Source organism: Primulina eburnea, unplaced genomic scaffold (assembly GCF_022965805.1).
Source record: "Primulina eburnea isolate SZY01 unplaced genomic scaffold, ASM2296580v1 ctg19, whole genome shotgun sequence".
NCBI lineage: Eukaryota > Viridiplantae > Streptophyta > Magnoliopsida > Lamiales > Gesneriaceae > Primulina > Primulina eburnea.
Genome location: NW_027331026.1, coordinates 27,570 through 43,856, shown reverse-complemented (window position 1 = coordinate 43,856; position 16,287 = coordinate 27,570). Strand labels below are relative to the sequence as shown.

General features: G+C 37.3%; 1 pseudogene; it reads left to right on the top strand.

The window, feature by feature from the left end:
* The first annotated feature begins 10,429 nt into the window (after window positions 1-10,429).
* LOC140820836 (alpha-L-fucosidase 2-like) lies at window positions 10,430-15,807 on the top strand (annotated as a pseudogene).
* Window positions 15,808-16,287: the final 480 nt, after the last annotated feature.

Genomic DNA, 16,287 nt, shown 5'->3' with positions numbered 1-16,287 from the left:
AAAAAGTTGGTTATTGTAGAACATATATCTTATGTGACTCAAGTAGAACCTGAATCTCAGTCTCGACTCGAAACAGGAGAGGATGATCGACTCCATGGAAAGCCGCTTTGTGGGCACCTCTTGGTGATAGCGACCATGCATATCGTATGGTAAAACATCTGTTCAATTTGGTGTATCCTGAGCATAAAATTGATTTTGAATGAGAGTTTTATGCTAACCTATCGACTAAACATGCTCCTTGCCAGATTGATGCGAACTTTGGGTAGGACGCTGGTACTTTTTCTATATTTTGATTTCGTGATCTTGTGACGCTTAGTGTATAAAAGAATATTTGTTCACTCAATCAGATTTTCACACAATTCAGAGCATTATTGTGAAAAAAATAATTTTCGTATGATTACTAATGAGAATAAAAAAATGTTATCTAAAACATTTACGTAATTCTCATCAATTATTATTATTTGTCTCACAAACTTTTGAACATAGGTGCACTTACATAAGACTTTTGAACATAGTCACCACTAGAGAACTGACATGGCATCAGTCCTGCACTAAGCCTCACTCCCCAGCAATCTCTTTCACTACAAGAGCCATATCAGTAACAATTGTCTTTATTTTGTGGAGTATCTTCGTGTTAGGTGGTGTCCCCAAAGCATCACATGTCCAGTAACTTGCATCAGCCAACTCTTTCACAACAAGAATTGTATCTGCAACAGCGTTTGTAGCCCTCTTTATCTTCCTCAGGATATATGCAACAGAGGGTTCCTTGCATTAGCCAACTCTTCCACAATAAGCGTCATATACGCAAAAATGTTTGCAACCATCTTTATCTTCATCAGGGTCACTGCAGTAGGCGAGTTCTTTGTGGCGACATCTACAAGGTAACAACCAAGACCCAACTAGCACGTTCCCCAAACAGGGACATCTTTGAGGAAGATGGACTTCATTTCTTTATCCTCTTCAGCAGATTGAGGAAGGCATGCGAGTCAGACATCACGGCAGCTAGATTCTTAGTATTAGAGTCGCAGCAAGACACGCATTGGAGGTCGACTATCGACCCCTCCTTTAAGACCGGGAGTGTCGAAACCTCGATCGAATGAGCTTTCAATAAATACCTAGTATCCATCTCCAATCCATATACAAAAGAATATCTTTTAGCGGAGCCATTTTGAGAGTCTAAATGAATCTAACAAGATCACAAACATAAATCAAAGCCTAAACTGATTTTTAAGCCTCAAAACCTTAAAAAAATTATCACATGAGCATCGCCGACCATTTGTCGAACATATCAAATTTGGATAGGAGATGGATACTAGGTATTAGGTCAAAGCTCATTCAATCGAGGTGTCGACATTCCCAGACTCGAAGGAGGGGTCGATAGTCAACCTACAATGCGCGTCTTTCTGCGACTCTAATACTAAGAATCTAGCTGCCGTGATGTCTGACTCGCATGCCTTCGTCAACCTGCTGGAAGAGGATGAAAAAACAGAATCGATCTTCCTCAAAGATGTCCCTGTTTGGGGAACCTGTGTTTTGGCTCTTGGTTGTTACCTTGTAGACGCCGCCACAAGGAACTCGTCTGTTGCAGAGACCGTGAGGAAGATAAAGAGGCCTGCAAACACTGCTGTGGATATGGCTCTTGTTGTGAAAGAGTTGGCTGATGCAAGGAACCCGCCTGTTGCAGAGATCCTGAGGAAGATAAAGAGGGCTGCAAACGTTGTTGCAGATACGACTCTTGTTGTGAAACAGTTGGCTTATGCAAGTTACTGGACAGGTTATGCTTTGGGAAACCACCTAACACGAAGACACTCAACAAAATAAAGACAATTGTTACTGATATGGCTCTTGTAGTGAAAGAGATTGTTGGGGAGTGAGTCTTAGTGCAGGAATGATGCTGTGTCAGTGCTGTAGTTGTGACTATGTTCAAAAGTCTTATGTTAGTGCACCTATGTTCAAAAGTTTGTGAGGTAAATAATAATAATTGATGATAATTACGTAAATGTTTTTAGTCATGTTCCTGATATCATTTTTTTATTCTCATTAATAATCATACAAAAATGATTTTTTCCACATTAAAACTCTGAATTGTGTGAAAATCCGATTGAGTGAACAACTATTCTTTTAGAAAAAGGCGTCACATGATCACAAACTCAAACTATTGAATAAACGATCAACATTACCGAAAGTTCGCATCGATCTGGTCCTTCAAAATCATTTTCATTCTCAAGATCCACCAAATTGAACAGATTTTTACCATGCGATTTCCACGGATAAGAGTCCTAATCTTTGTAAAGCAACGAAGTTTTCATTGTATAAAAAAAGTTGGTTATTGTAGAACATATATCTTATGTGACTCAAGTAAAACCTGAATCCCAGTCTCGACTCGAAACAGGAGAGGATGATCGACTCCATGGAAAGCCGCTTTGTGGGCACCTCTTGGTGATAGCGACCATGCATATCGTATGGTAAAACATCTGTTCAATTTGGTGTATCCTGAGCATAAAATTGATTTTGAATGAGAGTTTTATGCTAACCTATCGACTAAACATGCTCCTTGCCAGATTGATGCGAACTTTGGGTAGGACGCTGGTACTTTTTCTATATTTTGATTTCGTGATCTTGTGACGCTTAGTGTATAAAAGAATATTTGTTCACTCAATCAGATTTTCACACAATTCAGAGCATTAGTGTGAAAAAAATAATTTTCGTATGATTACTAATGAGAATAAAAAAATGTTATCTAAAACATGTACGTAATTCTCATCAATTATTATTATTTGTCTCACAAACTTTTGAACATAGGTGCACTTACATAAGACTTTTGAACATAGTCACCACTACAGAACTGACATGGCATCAGTCCTGCACTAAGCCCCACTCCCCAGCAATCTCTTTCACTACAAGAGCCATATCAGTAACAATTGTCTTTATTTTGTTGAGTATCTTCGTGTTAGGTGGTGTCCCCAAAGCATCACATGTCCAGTAACTTGCATCAGCCAACTCTTTCACAACAAGAATTGTATCTGCAACAGCGTTTGCAGCCCTTTTTATCTTCCTCAGGATCTATGCAACAGACGGGTTCCTTGCATTAGCCAACTCTTCCACAATAAGCGTCATATACGCAACAAAGTTTGCAACCATCTTTATCTTCATCAGGGTCACTGCAGTAGGCGAGTTCTTTGTGGCGACATCTACAAGGTAACAACCAAGACCCAACTAGCACGTTCCCCAAACAGGGACATCTTTGAGGAAGATGGACTTCATTTCTTTATCCTCTTCAGCAGATTGAGGAAGGCATGCGAGTCAGACATCACGGCAGCTAGATTCTTAGTATTAGAGTCGCAGCAAGACACGCATTGGAGGTCGACTATCGACCCCTCCTTTAAGACCGGGAGTGTCGAAACCTCGATCGAATGAGCTTTCAATAAATACCTAGTATCCATCTCCAATCCATATACAAAAGAATATCTTTTAGCGGAGCCATTTTGAGAGTCTAAATGAATCTAACAAGATCACAAACATAAATCAAAGCCTAAACTGATTTTTAAGCCTCAAAACCTTAAAAAATTTATCACATGAGCATCGCCGACCATTTGTCGAACATATCAAAATTTGGATAGGAGATTGATACTAGGTATTAGGTCAAAGCTCATTCAATCGAGGTGTCGACATTCCCAGACTCGAAGGAGGGGTCGATAGTCAACCTACAATGCGCGTCTTTCTGCGACTCTAATACTAAGAATCTAGCTGCCGTGATGTCTGACTCGCATGCCTTCGTCAACCTGCTGGAAGAGGATGAAAAAACAGAATCGATCTTCCTCAAAGATGTCCCTGTTTGGGGAACCTGTGTTTTGGCTCTTGGTTGTTACCTTGTAGACGCCGCCACAAGGAACTCGCCTGTTGCAGAGATCGTGAGGAAGATAAAGAGGCCTGCAAACACTGCTGTGGATATGGCTCTTGTTGTGAAAGAGTTGGCTGATGCAAGGAACCCGCCTGTTGCAGAGATCCTGAGGAAGATAAAGAGGGCTGCAAACGTTGTTGCAGATACGACTCTTGTTGTGAAACAGATGGCTTATGCAAGTTACTGGACAGGTTATGCTTTGGGAAACCACCTAACACGAAGACACTCAACAAAATAAAGACAATTGTTACTGATATGGCTGTTGTAGTGAAAGAGATTGTTGGGGAGTGAGTCTTAGTGCAGGAATGATGCTGTGTCAGTGCTGTAGTTGTGACTATGTTCAAAAGTCTTATGTTAGTGCACCTATGTTCAAAAGTTTGTGAGGTAAATAATAATAATTGATGATAATTACGTAAATGTTTTTAGTCATGTTTCTGATATCATTTTTTTATTCTCATTAATAATCATACAAAAATGATTTTTTCCACATTAAAACTCTGAATTGTGTGAAAATCCGATTGAGTGAACAACTATTCTTTTAGAAAAAGGCGTCACATGATCACAAACTCAAACTATTGAATAAACGATCAACATTACCGAAAGTTCGCATCGATCTGGTCCTTCAAAATCATTTTCATTCTCAAGATCCACCAAATTGAACAGATTTTTACCATGCGATTTCCACGGATAAGAGTCCTAATCTTTGTAAAGCAACGAAGTTTTCATTGTATAAAAAAAGTTGGTTATTGTAGAACATATATCTTATGTGACTCAAGTAAAACCTGAATCCCAGTCTCGACTCGAAACAGGAGAGGATGATCGACTCCATGGAAAGCCGCTTTGTGGGCACCTCTTGGTGATAGCGACCATGCATATCGTATGGTAAAACATCTGTTCAATTTGGTGTATCTTGAGCATAAAGTTGATATTGAATGAGAGCTTTATGCTAACCTATCAACTAAACATGCTCCTTGCCAGATTGATGCGAACTTTGGGTAGGAAGCTGGTACTTTTTTCTATATTTTGATTTCGTGATCTTTTGACGCTTCGTGTCTAAATAGAATATTTGTTCACTCAGACCAACTCACTATTTCGAAGAAGGGCTCCACATATACTAGAGTTTTAGTGGAGGTTGATGCTAAGAAGTCGAGAGTGTGGGAATGCCCTATCAAACTACCAACAGGGAAGATGACAGTAGTTAAATTCAAATATGAATTGGATCCAAAATTCTGTAGCAGCTGTAATTCACTCGGCCATATCTCTGAATTGTGTGGGGTGTAATATCGAAGGAAAAGTGGTAACCAGCAAATTAAGCAACTCATAGATCTGAACCCACAAAGGTAGGAACACCATATCATCTTTGCTGAATAGAAAACAACTCGGCATCTTCCTTAGGAACAATTGTCTTCCCGCTATTAGGTAAGGTCCCCCATCGAGGACTGAGTCTCTTTGAAGTTCATTACCAAACTGGAATTTAATCCAACCATTTTCCTTGAACAAGAATTTAACATTCCCGCCCCATCGCTTAACAAAGTTGAGGACAGTATATGCATTCGGGCGTGACCCCGTGACATACCCAACAAGACAATATCCGAATGTTTTTTCCACGGTTTCAATCTCCTCACAACCAATTACTAACTCCCCAATTGGGGGTTCAGTATATTTCAGTAATGATGCTTCAACAGGAGCTCTATTATCCTTGAAAAGACTAGCAAATGATTGTTTCCCATTCATCTTGTTATGCATATCTCGGCTACCTCCAGCAGCAGAACCAACAATATTAACATTTGCTGCATTCTGTTTAGCATTTAGTCCAGAGTCTTCTCCCTTATCATCCTGATCAGTACCCTGATTCATGTGTATCTCCGAAGGGTACACAGAAGAGTCAGTCATCACTTTTTTATTATGTAGTATAATAATTTTTTAAAAATTTTAATAAATATAATTTTAATTTTTATGAGGTTTTGTGACTGGAACTCCAAAAATAAAATGAACGATATTAAAAATTTTGATTTTAAACTATTGCTAGCATAAAAAAAATATGTTTTTAAAAAGTACAAATAAATAGATGAAACAAGATGAAAATTTTAATGTTTGTATTGAGTATGTCAGTTTAGGATATTTCTCAATTAAATGTACATCCAAATCTTTTTGTTGAATCAAAAACTTTTTTTGACATTTTATTGTTGTACCTTAGGCTATAATTTTTGTACTTAATAGAATTTCATGGAGTCATTAAAAGTCTATTGACATTTTGAATACATATAGACTTTCGTAGAGTTTTTAAAAGTCGAATTTGAATATCACGTGAATTTTTAAAATTCTTCAAAATTTTACTTTGAATACCACTAAACTTTTGTAGAGAATATAAAAATCTAGTTTGAATACCTCTGAACTATATAAAAATCATTAAAAGTATATGACCAGTACACGTCATGAGACTTTTGCTTTTGCCGTTCCTTGGTTTTAGATTCCAATTTTAAGTTTGAAATATTAAGTTCGAGATTCAATTGTAATCACTCTTATTAAATCATACCAAACATTAAATATAATATTCTACATCTTATTTATCATTAATTTATCCTTATATTATATATCACATGTTTATCCTATCATGTGTACCAAACTATTACATAGAGTATAAAAACTCACATGAGTCTGTCTTACATGTCAATTTTGCTAAACATATCTATGACCCAACTATACTAATTAAAAAATATTAATTTTCATTCCAAAAATATTATTACTCATGATATTTATGAATCGAGTTGATCAATATCACAGATATAAATATATTACTTCGTCTCATAAGATACTTGCTCTTTATTTTGATGTCGTACGTAATAATATGTAGCAGATCACTACAAAAAATAAATAAAATTAGCGACGGTCAAATCGTCGCTAAAACCGTCGCTAAAAGGGGAAAGCGACGGTTTTAACGACGGTTTGAAATTTCGAAACAAAAGTCAGCGTTGCCTTCTCAAAACGACGGTTTTTAACATACGTCGCTTCATAGCGACGGTTTATTTAAAGAGGACCGTCGCTATTTAGCGACTGTTTTTAAAAAACCATCGCTAAACAAAGCGACGGTTATTTGAACACGGTCGCTATAAAAAGCGACCGTTTTTAGATTACCGTCGCTTAATATAGCGACGGTTATCACAAAACCGTCGCTATAAAAAGCGACGGTTGTTCAAATACCGTCGCTATTTATAGCGACGGTATACGTAAAACCGTCGCTATATTAATCGGCGGTTTTCTAAAAAAACCGCCGCTTAATATAGCGATGGTATGTTACAAAAGTCCACCTAAGGAACCGCGACGATAATAAATTTAAGCAAAAATTAATGTATTAAATTTACACAAATAAACTAATACATAAAAATTCAATTATATATTAAATTTTCTGTACAAAAAAAAACTTTAAAACCTGATGTTGCGCGAAGATATAGCTGCTTCCACGTGACGCTGGAAAATGGCACGAGTAGCTAATCTACAAAATAAAACGAAATAGTTAGTACAAAATAGAAAACCGAAACTTCGAAAAATTTATAGGGTTTTGCTTACTACCAAAGATAGGCGAAAATCGTTGAAGAAAATTGTTCGAGAACCTCGGTATAAATAGAATCATAGCGACGGTCTAAGATAGAACCGTTGCTAGTTGCGACGGAATTAACTATAACCGTCGCCATTAGCGACTCTTTTCCATAAACCGTCGCCGATTCAGATCGGCGACGGTCTAGACAAACCCGTCGCCGAATTAAATCGGCGACGGTTTATGCTGAACCGTCGCTATTTATATTAATACGGTTTACAACAATCGCCGTATATTGCGACGGTTGTTTTTAAACCGTTGCGAAATAAAGCGACGGGTTATAAAAAACCGTCGCTATTACGACGGTTAAATAAACCGTGGCTAAAAAAAACGACGGTTTGTCACAAAACTGTGGCTAAAATAGCGACGGTGGTTTTTAAACCGTGGCTTAAAAAACAACGGTTTTGTTTATACCGTCGCCTGTTTTTTATTAGCGACGGTTTTAATAAACAGTCGCAATATATTACGACGGTTTATTGGAACTGTCGCAATAGATTACGACGATTTATTAAATCGTGGCTAATTAAGCGACGGTTTATATTAAACCGTGGCTATAAAAGCGACGGTTATGATTAAACTGTGGCAAAAAAGGCGACGGTATTTTTTAATTCGTCGCTTATTTTATTTGGCGACGGTTATTTTAAAAACCGTCGCTATATTGCGACGGTGATAAAAAAACCGTCGCTAAAGTGGTGAAAACCGTCGCTAATTCTTCCTTAATCTAAGATGAGCATTCAATGTAAATAAAAGATAAATATAATAAAGTGTTATTCAAATAAAAAAGTTCCAATGCAAGAAAATGCAATTTTGATAACAATATGATCATCTAATGAAATTATTTAGCATTTTTTAAAGTAATTTAATCAAGTAGGAGGTAAGCAAAATATGATGCAGACGTTAGACTGTAGCCATGAAAGACATTAAATGAATTTGATACGAAAACCGAAATATATGGAATTGGTAAAATTAAAGACAAAGAGAAGTTCTTCCTGGGCGGCTCATATTTTTTCCCTATTCTTCATACATCAAATTTAGTCTAATTCTTCAATTGCTCGGAGACTCAATTTGTCGATTATATCAGATTTTTTTACTATTTTTTATACATCAAATTTAGTCTTATTCCTCAATAGCTCAGGCACACAATTTGCCAAAACCAATTCGACCCAAACTTAGAAAATTTTAGTTTAAATAGAAATGAAAATATGACTCCGTTATTAATCGCAATACCATTAACCCATCTAAAATAATAATGATTCATTTAAATAATAATAAATAAAACTCACAATACCCAAAATGAATAAATGATACTATACATCCACCCTAAGATATAAGAACAATAAGCTTAATGTATCTTAAGATTGCAAATACAGAAATTCGACATTCTTATATCATCTCGTACAATTATCGACTTATGTTTATACATTGAAGTTATTATTTTTTTTCCATATCATATCATTCATCGTTTCATCTCATTATCAGTACTCATCCCATATGTTTGGGATCGAGAATGAAGATGTCAGGGGAATTTTCTTCCGAAGGAATGCAGAAGGAACATGGTGGTGCTAACTTTGGGATCCACATGTTAGGTGTCGATCCACAATTGAGAGTTGGCTTCAATTCAAGGAAGTTTTGCCACTTTTGGGAGTAAAACCAAACCTACTCCAAAAAATTAGGTTTAAACCAATGAAGATCTTGGATCCATAATAGGACCTAATTCTACTATTTTGTTTGTCAAATTAATTTCATGGCCTACAAGATTTTGAGAAGTCAACTAAAGTTCCACATTCATGGGAGTAGACAAGTATTGCAATTTAGAGTAAATGGAGTGTTGAAAGTAAATTGTATTTAACGTTATGTACAAATGCCAAAAAAAAAGAGAGTAAAACTTTATGTAAAATAAATTATCTTTTGAAATCCGAAGCTTGTAGACAAACAAAAAAATAAATTCAATACATTATAAAGAACTCCAGTGCATTAGAGCTATCCTCGGATCGAACGAATTATGGCAAAGGGATCCTTAAACGGGAACAAAGGCATGAAAATAAGGTCTTCACGAAGGTGCAGTGGCAACACTTTCATAAGCTACAGTAAAACATGCATGTTGAACGTATAAACTGGCTCCATAAGCTGCGATAATCTTCGTTTACATCGTTTATGTCGATAAACGTCTCAAGGCTAATTCAGAATTCTGAAAATGTAGTTCAATACGTATGCAATAGCATAAAGAAGTCAATAAATGCTAAAATATTCCAAGGGTGTTGAAAAATGAAACCATACAGTCGTATGTCTCCTTCTGATTTTGTGCTCAAAAGGAAATCTATATGGTCGTAGTTTTCAAGATAAAGCACATTCGGTTTCGATTTCAATTCCTTGAGAGTGTGCTGGACATCAGCAACATCTGCCAATGCATCATTTCCCCCATAGCCAATCCAGATTGACGACGAGTTGGGTATGGAGTCAGATCAAATACTGGTGGCTTTAACTGGTTGTATTGCATCATATTTGTTCAAATTCCATTGTCGTACGTTGCAAAAGTTCCTTCACGGATCACTGTCAGAAGAGTTGTTAAAATTTCAGCGTCACAATGAACAAAATACCATGTTCTCCCTAAGAAATCTTGTTTTTGGAAAAATAATAAATAAAATTTGTATTTTTTCAATTTGATACGGGGACTGCCACTGCTTGTTACAGTAACAGTGAAACAAGAATCAAACCCTCATTCACCCTTTTTGGCTCCTTCAAATAGGCAAAATCCAGGAAACTAGATATCAAGGTACTAATCAATCCGAAAGCTATTGAAGCAACAATTCTTCCCTGAAAATTTCATGTAACAAGGCCTTTAAACCAGTAAGAACACATTAATTTCAAGAATCAATATCCATTTGGGTCACATCTATAATATCGTTCAGCTTTTGATGGATGCCAAACTAAAGGAGAGGTTACTCTTATTGTTAAAAAGAACAGTTTCGTACCTTGAGTTTCACAAGTAAACAACTATCAAGCACCATCTAAACTAACGGATAAAAAGTGTAGGTACATGATTATATGGATTGCCCCAGTTTCATTCAACAAATTAGAATCCCATTAAATGATTATTCTTTTACGACAAACTACATGTTTTAACCATTGGATCGCAAGTGCGTGCCATCGTGCTGCAAGATAGTTTTCATTACTGAATCAGAATAGACAGGAATCTTGAACTAGCGCGATCACATAAAACTCACAGGTCATAGAAACATTGAACCAAATACAGCAGCTAATTTGTTAGGAGATCCGACTAATATGTAAGATGCTTCTTATTCCCATAATTACTCTCATTTTCTATTTGTGTAGGATGTTTTTTGTAACTGTGAGATTGGAGCCAATTTTAATTCTCCTTTTTGAAAGGTCGGCCAAATGAAAATGAATTCAATGTTGTTGAGACATGCTTTCGATCGCTGCTGCCATAAAATTTTTCATTTGCCAATATTGAATGAATCACAGGTTTACCAGCTACTGGGTGGTAAAAGGCTAAAATTTGATCATTCTGATACCACATATGATGAAAAATATTTGAGCAGGTGCTGGATTTAGAAACAGCGGCTGTAAAAGTACGGTATTCTGCCAATGAAGTTGAAAATGTGAGGGAATATTTTACCTCAAATCCAGATTATGTGATTGTGATAAAAATTTCAGGAAACAAGCCAGCATGCCTAAATTTTACAGTATCTCTGAACGGCAAATTGCATCATCGTCCATATGTCAATGACCGAAATCAAATTATTTTGGATGGAAGTTGTCCAGGGAGAAGAATCCCACCAAAATTATACGGGGCAATAAGCCTAAAGTAAAAGGGCATCTGAACTACATTCTCAATCAAAAAGGAATTCAGTATTCAGAAGTTATTGATCTGCAGATTAGTGAACATGCAACCTAATGATTCAAAAAGGATCCTCCTACCATGTATTCTTTAAGGAGAATCGATTCCGCAAAGAGATTTTCGTGTTCTGATCTTTATTCCACCACATTGACAACTATCAAGCACTTTTTCATTGAGTCTCATTGAAGCTTTTTAAATGTTCTCAGAGCAAGGTGGAAAGTGATTGTAATACAAGAGAAAGCGAGAACGTAATGATTACCAGGCAGAAAGGATCAAGTCTTTTAAAACCGATGAGGATCCCTCTCTGGTCGAGCTTCTGTTTCAGCATGGATGGTACCTCCTGATAGCTAGTTCACGTCCTGAAACTCAGGTCTCGAACCTGCAGGGAATATGGAACAACTAACAAGGATACCGAACCTGCGTGGGGGTATGTTCTAGTTTCTGTTCATTTTTGCATTTTAGACTGGATATTTACGGATGAGTGTTATTTTGATGTCTCGTGAACCCTTAATTCTCAGTGTTGCTCCTCACTTGAACATCAACCTCCAAATGAACTACTGGCCAACCCTTTCGTGCAATCTTAACAAGTCCCAAGAGCTTTTGTTCGATTATCTCTCATCTCTCTTGATAAATGGAAAAAAACTGCTCGTTTCTCACTTCACATATTACAATCACAAATACATGATGCGTACAAATACAAGCATAAATTTACTTCAGAATCATAATTGTCAAAGGCGAGAGCGCATCTCAAATGTTACAGGTTAACTATGGCGCACATGGTTGGGTTAAGCATCGTGTTTCTGATATATGGGCAAAAACATCACCAGATAGCGGACAACCCGTGTGGTCTTCATGGCAAATGGGTAAAGCCTGGCTTTGTACATATCTACGGGAGCATTACACCTATAAGATGGACAAAAGTGATATATTTTTTGCACTTGAATTAAATATAGGTCCATATCTTTTCAGTTTTGATATTCTTATAGCGTTTTGGCTCTCAAGCGGTCATTTGATCTCATGATGCATTTTGGTTCTAGTTATTGTATATTTGAAAGGGGGAACAAGGCCTATTTAACCTGTAGATTCTACTTTTTTCACTTGATTCGGTCATTTGAATTGTGCTGCTATTCTGATTCCATGTACGAATTTCTCGGTAAGTTTTGGCTTTTTAGTGCCATAGAATAAATGTTTTCTAATGGAATGAACAACTTTCCCACTCGAAATACACAAACCACACTAAATTATTAAAGGGAAAGCATATGTCTTGATGGAAGGCTGCACTTCATTCCGTTGGACTGGTTAATCTAAGGTCCGAAAGGATTTCTTGAAACCAATCCATCAACTTCCCCATAGCACAATTTCAGTGCTCCAGAAGGGAAGCCTGCTAATGTGAACAACACATCAACAATGGATATGGCCATCATAAATGAGGTTTTCTCAGCCATCATTTCTGCGGCTGAGGTAGAAAATTTATACGTCGTCGTAATCGAAAATTCTTGAATCATGCAAAGCTAACTTGTGACATGATTATTGAATTTTGAATTCAATGGTATAAAGGAACTGGAAACGAGCAAGGATGATCTGATTGCAAGAGTTTGTAAGGCTCAACCACGTCTTTATCCAACTATGATTACCATTAGCCTGCACAAATGAAGAGCCATTTTCTTATGATGTATGGGTCAATCGACATCCAGTATTGTCGATTGTAATGGCAGACACACGACTTTGAGGATCAAGAGGTGCACCACATGCATTTGTCACATCTATTTGGCAAGTTTCCTGGACGATTTCCATGGATAAGAGTCCTAATCTTTGTAAAGCAACGAAGTTTTCATTGTATAAAAAAAGTTGGTTATTGTAGAACATATATCTTATGTGACTCAAGTAAAACCTGAATCTCAGTCTCGACTCGAAACAGGAGAGGATGATCGACTCCATGGAAAGCCGCTTTGTGGGCACCTCTTGGTGATAGCGACCATGCATATCGTATGGTAAAACATCTGTTCAATTTGGTGTATCCTGAGCATAAAGTTGATTTGAATGAGAGCTTTATGCTAACCTATCGACTAAACATGCTCCTTGCCAGATTGATGCGAACTTTGGGTAGGACGCTGGTACTTTTTCTATATTTTGATTTCGTGATCTTGTGACGCTTAGTGTATAAAAGAATATTTGTTCACTCAATCAGATTTTCACACAATTCAGAGCATTAGTGTGAAAAAAATAATTTTCGTATGATTACTAATGAGAATAAAAAAATGTTATCTAAAACATGTACGTAATTCTCATCAATTATTATTATTTGTCTCACAAACTTTTGAACATAGGTGCACTTACATAAGACTTTTGAACATAGTCACCACTACAGAACTGACATGGCATCAGTCCTGCACTAAGCCTCACTCCCAATCAATCTCTTTCACTACAAGAGCCATATCAGTAACAATTGTCTTTATTTTGTTGAGTATCTTCGTGTTAGGTGGTGTCCCCAAAGCATCACATGTCCAGTAACTTGCATCAGCCAACTCTTTCACAACAAGAATTGTATCTGCAACAGCGTTTGCAGCCCTCTTTATCTTCCTCAGGATCTATGCAACAGACGGGTTCCTTGCATTAGCCAACTCTTCCACAATAAGCGTCATATACGCAACAAAGTTTGCAACCATCTTTATCTTCATCAGGGTCACTGCAGTAGGCGAGTTCTTTGTGGCGACATCTACAAGGTAACAACCAAGACCCAACTAGCACGTTCCCCAAACAGGGACATCTTTGAGGAAGATGGACTTCATTTCTTTATCCTCTTCAGCAGATTGAGGAAGGCATGCGAGTCAGACATCACGGCAGCTAGATTCTTAGTATTAGAGTCGCAGCAAGACACGCATTGGAGGTCGACTATCGACCCCTCCTTTAAGACCGGGAGTGTCGAAACCTCGATCGAATGAGCTTTCAATAAATACCTAGTATCCATCTCCAATCCATATACAAAAGAATATCTTTTAGTGGAGCCATTTTGAGAGTCTAAATGAATCTAACAAGATCACAAACATAAATCAAAGCCTAAACTGATTTTTAAGCCTCAAAACCTTAAAAAATTTATCACATGAGCATCGCCGACCATTTGTCGAACATATCAAAATTTGGATAGGAGATTGATACTAGGTATTAGGTCAAAGCTCATTCAATCGAGGTGTCGACATTCCCAGACTCGAAGGAGGGGTCGATAGTCAACCTACAATGCGCGTCTTTCTGCGACTCTAATACTAAGAATCTAGCTGCCGTGATGTCTGACTCGCATGCCTTCGTCAACCTGCTGGAAGAGGATGAAAAAACAGAATCGATCTTCCTCAAAGATGTCCCTGTTTGGGGAACCTGTGTTTTGGCTCTTGGTTGTTACCTTGTAGACGCCGCCACAAGGAACTCGCCTGTTGCAGAGACCGTGAGGAAGATAAAGAGGCCTGCAAACACTGCTGTGGATATGGCTCTTGTTGTGAAAGAGTTGGCTGATGCAAGGAACCCGCCTGTTGCAGAGATCCTGAGGAAGATAAAGAGGGCTGCAAACGTTGTTGCAGATACGACTCTTGTTGTGAAACAGTTGGCTTATGCAAGTTACTGGACAGGTTATGCTTTGGGAAACCACCTAACACGAAGACACTCAACAAAATAAAGACAATTGTTACTGATATGGCTCTTGTAGTGAAAGAGATTGTTGGGGAGTGAGTCTTAGTGCAGGAATGATGCTGTGTCAGTGCTGTAGTTGTGACTATGTTCAAAAGTCTTATGTTAGTGCACCTATGTTCAAAAGTTTGTGAGGTAAATAATAATAATTGATGACAATTACGTAAATGTTTTTAGTCATGTTCCTGATATCATTTTTTTATTCTCATTAATAATCATACAAAAATGATTTTTTCCACATTAAAACTCTGAATTGTGTGAAAATCCGATTGAGTGAACAACTATTCTTTTAGAAAAAGGCGTCACATGATCACAAACTCAAACTATTGAATAAACGATCAACATTACCGAAAGTTCGCATCGATCTGGTCCTTCAAAATCATTTTCATTCTCAAGATCCACCAAATTGAACAGATTTTTACCATGCGATTTCCACGGATAAGAGTCCTAATCTTTGTAAAGCAACGAAGTTTTCATTGTATAAAAAAAGTTGGTTATTGTAGAACATATATCTTATGTGACTCAAGTAAAACCTGAATCCCAGTCTCGACTCGAAACAGGAGAGGATGATCGACTCCATGGAAAGCCGCTTTGTGGGCACCTCTTGGTGATAGCGACCATGCATATCGTATGGTAAAACATCTGTTCAATTTGGTGGATCCTGAGCATAAAGTTGATATTGAATGAGAGCTTTATGCTAACCTATCCACTAAACATGCTCCTTGCCAGATTGATGCGAACTTTGGGTAGGAAGCTGGTACTTTTTCTATATTTTGATTTCGTGATCTTGTGACGCTTAGTGTATAAAAGAATATTTGTTCACTCAGATCAGATTTCACTATTCGAAGAAGGGTCAAATATACTAGAGTTTTAGTGGAGGTTGATGCTAAGAAGTCGAGAGTGTGGGAATGCCCTATCAAACTACCAACAGGGAATGACAGTAGTTAAATTCAAATATGAATTGGATCCAAAATTCTGTAGCAGCTGTAATTCACTCGGCCATATCTCTGAATTGTGTGGGGTGTAATATCGAAGGAAAAGTGGTAACCCGCAAATTAAGCAACTCATAGATCTGAACCCACAAAGGTAGGAACACCATATCATCTTTGCTGAATAGAAACAACTCGGCATCTTCCTTAGGAACAATTGTCTTCCCGCTATTAGGTAAGGTCCCCCATCGAGGACTGAGTCTCTTTGAAGTTCATTACCAAACTGGAATTTGATCCATCCATTCTCCTTGAACAAGAATTTAACATT